The sequence below is a fragment of the Canis lupus genome, chromosome 17 (genome assembly GCF_011100685.1).
Source record: "Canis lupus familiaris isolate Mischka breed German Shepherd chromosome 17, alternate assembly UU_Cfam_GSD_1.0, whole genome shotgun sequence".
Classification (NCBI taxonomy): domain Eukaryota; kingdom Metazoa; phylum Chordata; class Mammalia; order Carnivora; family Canidae; genus Canis; species Canis lupus.
In genome coordinates this window covers 43,337,184-43,349,595 of record NC_049238.1, presented here as the reverse complement: position 1 = coordinate 43,349,595, position 12,412 = coordinate 43,337,184, and the positions used below count along the sequence as shown (strand labels likewise).

The 12,412-nt window shown below is 33.3% G+C and overlaps 1 long non-coding RNA gene across 7 annotated transcripts in view; it reads right to left on the bottom strand.

Annotated features, from left to right (window-relative positions):
* Nucleotides 1-12,157, bottom strand: part of LOC102152965 — a 62,727-nt gene extending 50,570 nt beyond the window's left edge. The window contains exons 1-2 of one of the 7 annotated variants that reach the window (XR_005372495.1): nucleotides 12,078-12,157; nucleotides 7,692-7,715 (exon numbers count right to left, since the gene is read on the bottom strand). This is a non-coding gene — a long non-coding RNA (uncharacterized LOC102152965). The remainder of the gene's footprint in view (nucleotides 1-7,691; nucleotides 7,716-12,077) is intronic. The other 6 variants (XR_005372493.1, XR_005372491.1, XR_005372496.1 and 3 more) reach the window with 6 other exon arrangements.
* Nucleotides 12,158-12,412: the final 255 nt, after the last annotated feature.

The following is a 12,412-nucleotide window of genomic DNA, read 5'->3' as shown; positions in this document are numbered from 1 at the left end:
CCACTAGTAGAGTTAACCTATAAAACACTACCAGTCATTTACACATTTCCTTGACCCTATCCTGAAACCAGATGTAGATAAAAGGGTAAAAAAGAGAAGATGAATGTCCTAATCTAGTCTAAGTCATTCATGACCACTCTGCCCTCTTGCCCCTTAGAGGAAAGTCAGGGTGATGTTAATGTGTGCTTGCTTAGAAATGCCAGCTTGCTCCCTCCTCCCCACAGTTTGTTCCAGCTGTACCCAATTAAATTCAACAGTTCACAGGTGTTCAGAGAAATGCTTTCAACATAAAACCTCAGTTGTTTTTAGGGCTCTTCACTCTCCTTTGTACTCTTTAAATTTGAAATATACTTCCAACAAAACAAACCACATTTACAAATGAAGAAAAAAATGCAAGGAATGATGATGAGGATGCTAACAGTTATATTGTCAATAACCAAAAGGAAAGATTCTTTTGGCACCAGCCAGATTTCTAACACATTTAGCCCAAATCTGAAGAAAATACTCTTTTCTTGATTGAAATGGATGAAGGGTGAAAGTGGAATACCATCATTCTAGGTATATGATAAAGGTAAAAAAAGAAAATACATACTATCATATATATTTATTAGCTTTTTAAGTTTTTCTACAAATAACCTGCTTATACAAACATGTTTTATTTATTTAGCCCATAAGAAAGGTCAGCAGTTTTTTAAGTGCTTCAGATACATTAATTCATTTTGATTCTTGAAATAATTCTACAGATAATAAACTAAATATTTTCTAGAAGTCTGTGGTAGGATGAATAATGGTTCTCCACTGATATACAGATCGTGATCTCTGGAACCTGTAAATATGTTAAACTTACATGGGCGAGGGGGGGGGTAGGAAGACTTTGCTTATGTGATTAAGTTGAGGATCTTGATATTGGGATCTGATCCTCAATTTTCTGAGTGAGTTCAATGTAATCAAAAGGGTCCTTACAAGGAGGTAGCAGGGTCAGACGCAGAGAAGACAGTATGAAGCTAGAAGCAGAAGTTAATGAGCTATGGAATGCCAACAGTCCTAAGAATGTGGGAAAGGCAAGGAAATAGACTCTCCCTAGAGCTTCCAGATAGAATACAAGCTTTCCAACCCCTTTTGGACTTCTGACCTCAATAACCATATGATGATAAATCTGGGTTGTCTAAGCTACCAATTTTATGGTAATTTGTTACAGGCACACTAGGAAACTAATGTGGATTTTAGAACCTAGAAATGGGCTGCTTCTGTAACATATGCCTAAAAATATGAAAATGGCACTGGAATTGGGTAATGGGTAAAGGCTGGAAAAATCTCAAGGAGCATGATTGAAACTTCTTTATTTACTTTCCACAGACTGTTAGCAGAAATATGGATGTTAATGACTCTGCTAGTGAGGAGTCAAAAATATGAGGAGCAAAGGAGAGAAAGTCTATTTTGTCATAGAGAATAACTGAGTCATCACAAAGAGAATGTTGGTAGAAATATCATCAAAGGCACTGTCTGGGAAGATTTAGAAGTAAGTGAAGAATAAGTTATGGAAAAATAGAGGGAAGGAGATACTTGCTATTTAAATGCAGAAACTTAGTTAAATTGTGTCCTACAGTTATGTGGAAAGCAATGAACAACTGAAAGCAATAAACTTGGATATTATAGCTGAAGAGACTTCTAAGCAGTGTTGAGAGCATTGCCTTTTTTTTCTATACCCTACTTAATAGCAAAACAGGATAAACTGAAGAAACAACTTAAGCAAAAGGGAATCATGACTTGATGATTTGGGAAATGACTAGCCTAACAAGACTGTGAAAGATGCTAAAATGAAGAAATATACTGTCAGGAAAGCATACTCTGCAAAGAAAACCAAGAGCCAAGTACAAATTTTACCAGTACCTTGGAAAGATGGAAAACTTAGTCATATGGAGGATTCTTTGAAAATATTAGACATATGACTCATGGATCCCCTCAGTCACCTCACTAGAAGACAAAAATGGAGATGGGATACCTAGGAGAGACAGTCTAAAAGTGTCATATTCCTCGGTGACACTATATATGATATCTCTATTCACAATCAACAATCAATCAAAAAGCTATTATGTTTGGGATAGGTACTTTTTATTTATTCCTATTATGCAATTTGAAAAATAGGGAAGAAGAAAGAACTTGATGATTGGTTTCAAAGAAATGAAAAATTATTATAAATTACAAGTAATTTATAAATTATTTGAAGATTTAGACATTTTCAAATATAAAATAAAAATAGAGGAAACAAATAATATTAACTGTTTCACTGTGTGGTCTAACATTATAGGAGAAATTGAGCAAAGAGGGAGAATTTGAGTCTCTCAGCAGGGAGATATAATTTAAACTGGTCAAGGATGGATACTATTTTCATGATAAGCAGAGTGGGAGATGAGCAGTGAGTAAAGAAAGAACTTCACGGTAAAGATATAGATGGCTTAAATTAAAGATCTCATTTGGGATTTAGGGGAATTATGTTTATATGGGTAAAGTGTGGTCAGAATATATTGAAGATAAAGTTTAAGAATCCCTCTTTTATTAGGGAATCATTGAAAGGATGAAGTTACTGGAGGCTTGAATCAATCCTACTTGTGTTTGTTTGAGTTAAAAAGCTTATCTTTCATATTTCACAACCTACCATATTGAAGAAACAAATACATGAATTATTCAACTTATAAAAATATAAACAGAAGAAAGCAATCTTTTTTATAATCACAAACACATTTAATTCTTCTTATGTGATACATAATTATACATGAATGTATTTGTATTTGTGCACATAAAGCATTAACTGTGTAAAAATCCCAAGTCTATTTATCAAGGAGTGCAAATAAGTACGTTGAAGTTATTATACAGTAAATAAGTCAGTCTCTACCTAGAGGTGAAACGTGTCACAATTACAGGTTGTCTTTACTCTTGTTATGCTCCAATTAATTTTTTTTCCTATTCTTTTCTGTTTTTAACAGATTCTTTCTTCAAATTACGTGTTTTTTTCCAGAAGATTTATCTTTGCCCAATTATTTTATAATTACTCTGACTTATAAAAAAACTGTCTTAGATTCATAGACATTTTAAAGTATTTGAAACCCAACTTGCTAAATAGAGGCAGATAATAAGATCATTAAGCTTTGTTTCCCATTTGGGATAGAGGCATTATTATTGCTTTAAAATGTACTAATTAAGGCAGTTTCAGATCCTTAAGGAGTTAGAATCTGAATAATCTGATTTCATGGTCTTTGGTTTTCTGCCTTTTAGCCCACATCTGCATAAAATAGAGCAAATCATGTCAAGCATCATCTACTACTTTTACCTAATGTGTTACCCTACTACAACAACTTTAGTTTTGTTAGTCACACATTTATTACCACTTCTATTCCCATCTCTTTCCTTTGTTGACTTCACCGTGCCTGGATTACTGTCTACATCCTCTCTTCTACTTCATGTTCTCTAATATATCATATTCCCAAAAGTAACTGTAAAACTGCTCTCACTTCTTCCTGTGTGCTCTTTTAATCTATATATTAAAAAATATCAGACATATTGACAAATGTCTAAATAGTGAGTTGTCTTGTTGACTTACATTCTTTATGTAGCCTAAGATTGAAGCCTAAGGTTATTAGTCTTCAAATAAAATGTTATTTAAAAATAACTAACATATATAAAAGGTAATGCAATGAAATAAAATGAAGTGAAAAATTTTAGCTCTATAACAGAGCTAATTTATATTCCTTTTCCCCCACCACTACAATCCCATATAATGTTGGAATCAAATAATCCCATATAATGCTGAGGAGAAGAGCCGGGGTGGCCAGATAAAACATGTAGAGTATTAGTGAATACAAAAATTTCTGAAATTTTTTTAAAACTTTAAATCAATGAATTTTAAGCAATGACAAGAAAATCATCGAGTATTAAAATAAAGAAAGAAATCAGAGCCTTGGGATCCCTGGGTGGCGCAGCGGTTTGGCGCCTGCCTTTGGCCCAGGGCACGATCCTGGAGACCCCGGATCGAATCCCACATCGGGCTCCCGGTGCATGGAGCCTGTTTCTCCCTCTGCCTGTGTCTCTGCCTCTCTCTCTCTCTCACTGTGTGCCTATCATAAATAAATAAAAATTTAAAAAAAAAAAAAAAAAAAAGAAATCAGAGCCTGAAAAGTAAACAGACTGCTTCATGGTGTGCTAACTTACAGGACCAATAGACTTAGAGGATATTTGGGGCTATAGCTATATTGCTCACATGAATAAGGAAATCAGTTCTTGTCCCAGTGATAAGGAAAAGTAGAACTGAGACAACCATTCCATGCTAAAATTGCTCTGCCCACATGGAAAGGAGAAAAGAAAAAAATTGCCCTTCTTGGTGCCCAAGAAAGTATAAAAGATAATCTTATTTGACATAACTCTGAAAAGTGTTTTCTATGAGAAATCAAAACTATAGTTACAAACTTCTGCTTGTGACCAAGATGAAATAACAGAACTCAATTTTCTCTCCTGTCCTTAACAATTATAAAAACAGAAAAACAGACAAATATATGAAAGAATAGATTTTAGACAGTGAACAGCAAGTAGCAAATGATAGAGAACACTGAAAGAGGAAACAAATGAGGTGAGCCATCCGATTGCTCTAGTTCACTGACCAGAAGTTTCTAGACTGCAGCGCAGGAAGCAGAAAACACTTGAAGTCTGGCAGTCTCCCTAAGTTAAAAAGACAGATCTGGGAGTCCCACTAGATCAAAGTAGTCAGAGTACACAGGGCAGAGTACTGAAGAAGAGGGTGTAGTAAAGAGAGAATGAAAGCTTTGGAGATCTGCATAAGGTCCCCCTTGATGTTCAAGCTGAGCATTGATCAGCACATGCACATTTGGAAACGACCCAATGTCTGAAAAGACCTACCCAAAAGGAGCAGATAAAATAATTCCCAAGGATCACACAGTGCTGGAATTTTTCATGTTCCCACCAGGTAAAGGAAATTTTAATTCACTGGACATTGGGTTGGTAATAATGAGAAGGGAACTGCCCTAGTAGCAGAACAAAAGCAGTCCTAGATTAAAGTAGTTCTGTTTCTGTTCTTACCTAATAAAGCTTAAAAAGGAATCTTGAAAACAAATTAACTTGTTTCAAAGTAACTTAACTGTATCTCAAAACAAAGCTCCATAATTTTTATAGGAATGTGAAAATATCTAAGACCCAACAAAACAAATTCACAATATCTGGAACCTAATCAAATATTACTAAGTATGAAAAGAGGAAGGAAAATGTGATCCCTAACAAGATAAATACATCATTACAAAATGACACAGTAATGACACAGATTTTATAATTAACATACAAAGACATTGAAACTGTTGTAATTCTATTCTATGTTTTCAGGAGGATGAAGGGGGAAAAAGTGAGCATATAAAGTAGGACATAAAAGAAATTTAAAATAAGGCTCAAATTAAATTTCTATATATAAAAACCACAATATCTGATAGAAAAATACACTTGATCATATGAATGTCAGATGAGACAACACAGAAGAAAAGTTTAGTGAACATGAAAACACAACAGTAGAACTAACAAACCAAACATGCTGAGAAAAAAAGACATTAAAGAGATGAAGGAGCATCAGTGAAACGTTGAATAATCTCAAAAAGCCTAATAAGTGTATAATAAGAGTCACTAAACAGGAGAAGAGCAAGGGTGGTCAGATAAAACATTTAAAGTAAAAATGAATAAAAAAAATTCTGAAGTCTTATTAAAACTATAAACTCACATATCCAAGAAGTTCAAAGAATCCTAAGCACATTCTTGAAGAAGAAATTACAGAAAAAGCACATGATGCTGAATTCCTTGAAACCAGAGAAAAAGTAAATATTTTAGAATAGCCAGAAAGGAAAAAAAAGATATTTTACACACGGCAAAACAAACATAAGAATGACAATAGAGTTCAATTGGAAAAAATTATATGAGTCAGGAGACAATGAAACAGTTTCTTTAAAGTATTGGAAAAAACTCGATGTAGCAAAAATATCTTCCAAAAGCAAATAAAAACTTCCAGATATAATAAAGCTGAAGAATTTATCACCAGCAGCATTGTACTATGGAAATGCTAAAGCAATTCCTGTGGACAGAATGAAAATAATGTCAGATGGAAATCCACATCTAGCACCAAACAACAAAGAGTTATTTATGTGTAAATAAAAAGCAATGTTTTTATCTTGATTTTGAAATCTCTTTGAGGATACTGTTTCAAACAAAAACAATAATGACACAATGTAAAGTATATTAAAGTGCATTGTAATATTATAGCAATCTCCAGGAGGAAATATGGAATTGCACTGATGTGAGGTGGTTGTATTTTCATGAAGTAGTACATTGTTACTTTAAGGCGGAATGTGATTAAATTATAGATAGACACTGTAAACTGTAAAGCAACCATTAAAGATAAAAAAGTTACTATAGCTAATAAATCAAGTAAGAAGAAAAATGGATTAAAACATATACAACACATGGCAGAAAAGAAGAAATGAGGGAAAATGAACACATGAAACTAATAGAAATAAATAGCAATATAGTATCTTGAAACCCAAGTAAATCATAGCCACCTCAAATGAAAATAGTTTAAGCACTCCAATTAAGTGTCACATATAACACTAAAGAAAGATCTACTTTAAATATAACATATAATTAGATATAAGAGGATTTTTAAAAGAATTTATTTATTTATTAATGAGAGACACAGAGAAAGAGAGGGAGAGACATAGGCAGAGGGAGAAGCAGGCTCCATACAGGGAGCCATATTTGGACTCAATCCCAGGACCCCAGGATCACGTCCTGAGCCGAAGGCAAATGCTCAACCACTGAGCAACCCAGATATCCCAGTAAGAGAATTTGAAAAGGTATACCATTTTAACACTAATAAAAAATATGGATTAGTTATTTACATATTAAATACATTTTCATAGCTAAAAATATTACTAGAATGAAAAGGAATAATTTTTATCAGTAAAGGAATTAATTCATCAAAAAATATAGCAATCTTACATGTGTATGTTTCTAGTAATAGCACTTATAAACATGTAAAGCAAAGTTTAACTGAGCATATAAATGAAAAGAAATACACAAATACAGTTTTATTTGGGCGTTTTATATCTTACTGTCTATAATTAATACATGTAGGAGAAAGGTATAGAAGGCATAAACAACACTCAACTTTAAAACAATCCTTAAAAGGATTAACTTTATATACAATCTTTTCTTATCACAATGGAGTTAAATTAGAAGTAATAACAAAAAGATTCCTGGAAAATCTCCAAATATTAGAAATTAAACACCTAAATAGTGGTTGGACAAAAGAAAAAATCAAAGAGAAATTGAAAACTATTATGAACCAAGTGATAAGTGACACCAAAACATATCAAAATTTATGAATACTTTGTTGGAAATTTGTAGCCATTCATATAAGATATGTATGAATGGACATTAGAACATGTATAAGAAAAGTCTTAAATTAATTACCTAAATTTCCACATGAAACATTAGATTAAAATGTCAAATTAAATACAAAATAAGAATAACTTAAAAATGAAGATAATATTATAAATTAATAAAACAAAAAATAGGAGATAAAGAAAATCAAAACAGCCAAAAGTTGATTTACTTCAAGAGATCAGTATGACTTTAGCAAGACTTACCAGAGAGTGATAGTGGGAAAATACCTAAGTGACAAATGGGAGAGATAACACCAAAGCACTCTCAATAAGAAATTAATAACCTGAATACCTTATATGTATTAAATGATCTGTAGTTGAACAATTTCTCAAAAAGAAAATTCTAGACCCAGATGATTTCATTTTTTTCTATAAAAAAATTAAAGAAGAAAAATGCTAAAAATAACTAAATGCTAAAATACTAATTGTTACTAGCAAACTTGGGGGCTTTCTGGGTGAAATATGAACCCAGCCCCCACCCAGAGAATAGGGGGAAACCAAAGAAAGAAGCAAACCCCACTCTAGATTGGGAGGTGGATGATTTAATAAGCAAATGAACTTACTCTGTGAGGCTTGTTTTAGATGACTGCAAAAGGAATAGATGTGCATATCCTTTGGCCAGAATCTTAAAATTTTATATACAGGCCTTAACAGAGTTCAGGCATGTATTCATCCATATGGTCTCAATAACACACTGCTTTCCCAAGGCTGCAATATTAAAATGGACTCTGGCTGTGGGATTGGTGGGCTGAACATACATTCCAAGGACAGGGCAGTAGTTAAAGAGCCTCTGATTGTCCGGGTCCAGCTCCCAGGTCAAGCAGTGGTCATTGTCCCCTGAATGACCACCTCTAACACTAATCTACCAAAATACAAATATAAAAGTACTAAGTACTTTTACTAAGTACTAAGTACTATTAAAAAATATGTTTTTGATGTTGCACGGCATACTAATAGGCAGAATCAGTATGGAAAACTTTAACATATTAAAAGATTTCAAATATTTATCAAATAGATAAAATTGCAATTAATTGAGATTATTTCATGCATCTAAGATTTAAAAAAAAAAATTATTCATGAGAAACACAGAATGAGAGAGAAAGAGGCAGAGGGACAGGCAGACTCCCTGTAGGGAGCCAGATGTGGGACTCAATCCCAGGACCCCAGGATCATGCCCTGAGCCAAAGGCAGACACTTAACCATTAAGCCACCCAGGTGCCCCTATTTCATACATCTAAATGTGCACTGTCACTGTTGAAATTCATTTATTTAGTTTAATAATTGTACTTTCTTTCCAAATGATCTCTTTAAAACATGCTTACAAATGGAAAGATAAAGTATATTTTTATCAATTTAATCTACATTAATCGAATTATTTGTATGAACAAAGTACATATATTCAAATAACTATGCTCTACTGCCATCTTAGTTGAAAATGTTTTAATAGATCCCTTTCCTCTAAGATAGATGGAAAAAATTCCAGGTATTTTGGAAAGTTTATATAAATTCCTAATAGGTATCCATACTGGAGAGTAAGATTTTATCTTTAAAATCAAGGGGGGGAAACAAGAAAATGATAATTAGGTTGCACATTCATTTCCAGAAGACTAAATGGTTTGTTTACTCCAATCTTCACTTCCTTACTGAATCCTATACATATATTTACTATGGTAAATGTTACTAGACATTTCTTTGTGGCAAATTGGGTGGTGACATCTAGTTCATTCAAAAGATAGCATCAGAAATTAGCCCATTAGGTCTGGAATCCTAATTTTCACTAGTCTTCTATCTTTAGACAAAAACTTTCACCAATAAAATAGGGATAGAAATAGATGTTACCTCAAAGATAGATTGTAAGTATTAAAGGAAATGCGTAAAGAACTTGAAGAGTCCCAGATAAATCTAAGCACTTAATAAATATTAGTTCTGATTGTGTCATCACGGCAGTAAAGTACATCTGTACCCTGATTCAGGCTTTGAGTCTATACTCTTTCTTGCTGATATCCAGTCTGCTAGTCTTATCCAGTAAAAATAGTAATACCAAAGAATTAGGATCAAAGGCCAAAGTTCTTAATGAAATTTCAAAAATGATCTTTTAAAAAAGTAAATATTCCTGAAACTTTTAGAGAAAATTCAAATATAGGCTTCAAATTTATATTGTTATTAAAATCATATTGGTTTTCTCAAGGTATCAGAACTCTTTCAGCTGAATCTCATCAAGATGAGAAGTTTATTATCATTATTATTATTATTGGCAAATGTGAAGCTGACATAGAAATCAAGTGAAACTTGCTCAAGAGGTTTACAAGTTTATTTGCTTCAGAAGCAGCAGACAGTGCAGTCTTTTTTTAATTAAGAAAATCTAGGTCAACAAACATATTTACACATATGATTTAGTGTAACTTTATCTATTTGGGGATTGTGTAGTGTACTTAATATACTTTATTATTATCTAATCCTTTCTAATTACCTACAAATTCCTTTGTGGAGTTTTTGCTGTCTTAGTTTATGTTTTCTATGCAATTGGGGATAGATATATATCTTGCAGTAAATACTTAGTCAATTCTAAAATGTCTGTGTTCTTTGGACTGTATTCTTTTTATTCAATAGGTGTTTGGATGATGTCAAGATATTTACTTTAAAAACAATGAGCAGCCATGATGGAGTAAATGGTATTAAACTTGTCTTCCTACTATAAACAACAACTCAAAATATATGAAATGATTTTTTTCAGAAAAAGCACACCAGGCAGCACAACCTCTGATCCCCACAACATGGCAAACAAATTAAGTGAGCCCTGTTATCCCACTGGTTTCTGGCTTGCCCTTTCTTTCAAGACCATGAAGAAACAAGAATGGAGGTCTTGCTGAATTTGAGGAGACAGATAATAAGTCGAGCAAAGTTACAAGGCACAATATTGTGGAGGCTGAGAAAATTAAGGCCATTCCACCTTAAGTTCAGCGTTAGCACAAATACAGCCGCCCCGGCACCTGTGAATAAGAGCTGAACTTTACCTTACTTCAGTTACAGGAAAAAAACCAGCTTAACGCCCTTGAAAGCCCCATATTAGAATGAGAACAGAGCTCAACGCCTGTGGCAGAAAGCCCCATATCAGAATGTAAACAGAGCTTAAGAAATTCCTCCACCCCTTCTGGAAATCCCCTAGACCAGCCTGTAAAACTCAGCTGGAACCCACCTCGGGGTCCAAGTCCCTGCTCCACTTGGGCCCAAGCTCAAGCTTGTTAATAAACCCTCATGTACTTGCACCGGTGTCGGCTCCTTGGTGGTTTCTCGGATTCGCAATCTTGGGCACAACAAATATCATGGCTTCAGAAGTCTGCTTAGAGTTCCTCATAAGTTTTTGGTTGAATACTGACATGTACATGTTGGAGGTCAACTACACAAGGACCAGGTAAATAATTATTGGAGAAAGAACAACTACTAGGGAGCTGTACACTTACCAATTTTTAGAGCTCAATGATTTACATTTCCACTGAGAGGATATAACATTTGTGTTTCTGTATATTTTTGACAATATTTGTTATTTTGACAATTAAAAAAAATATGTTCATCTGATGAATGTGATACAGAGATATCATGTTGTCAGCCAGAGTGGGAAGATCCCATCAACCATCTTAGTAGCATGCCTTTAGTAGTTTAGTAGTGGCATTTAGTAGTATCTTCAAAAGAGCCATGCCTTAGTAGATGCAATTACAAGAAAAATACCTTTTAAAAATCCAATACAAATATATTCAAGGATTTAAGTAAAAACATAAACATACTATAAAAAGAAATGGAGGGATGCCTGGATGGCTCAGCAGTTGAGCATCTGCCTTCAGCTCAGGGTATGATCCTGGGGTCCTGGGATCAAGTCCCACATCAGTCTCCCTGCAGGGAGCCTGTTTCTCCCTCGGTCTCTCTCTCTCTCTCTCTCTCATGAATAAATAAATGAAATCCTTTAAAAAATGGAAATTATTAAAAGAACCCTAAAGAAATATCTATATCTAAAAACAATGCAAAAATTTTAGAAGCACATTCACAGAATGTCACGTAAGAGTTTGATGGATAGTAAACCAAATTTATAACATTAAAATGTAACAGAACTCCTCAATATCCTTCATTGTTTGTATTTTCCTCTACCCTGCAAATTTGGTATAATTCATGACTTTACTGCTTCTGTGCTTTGGTTTATATTTTGTGACACATATAACTTAAAAAAAAGTCTTTTATGCATGCTTCTACACTGTCTACAAAGTAAACATATTGTATATATTCTTTGGAATTTTCTTCCATTGAAGTATATTTTGTCTTTATATTGTGGTTCTTAATGTTCACATATACTATATAAGTCATACTAATAAAAGTTGGTTAAATGTATTACAATTATGTTTTTAGGGGATATAATTGTATTTTAATTTTTCTAGTTGCCATTAAATAAATTTTCACTCTAAATATAGTCAACTTGTCAACTTTCATTTATAAGTTGATTCTTCTGTGTTAATAGAACCTTTTCAGAAATTATCAGTATGATATTGCCTGTTTTATTCTAAATGTTTCAAGTTTCCTTATCATAGCTAATATTTAATTTACCTGTAACTGAATTATCTGCATGGTATGAGGCAAGAACCCAATCACATTATATTATCATCTCAGTAGTATTTATTGACCGGTTCACCCTACTCACAATGGTTTATGATGTCAGACACATAAACAGAATGTCTATCTCCAAGATCCTTATTCTGTTATTTCAGTGCATTCATTTAGCTGAGCACCACTTTTCTTTTGTGGGCCACATTAAGTTATCATTTTCTAGGGCTATCTGTGATGACACAGAGATTAATGCAAATCACAAATCTATGTGAGGGCAGGTAAATGCTTCTTAATTCTCAAATGATACATTTTTGAACACATAGCCCATTTTAAGA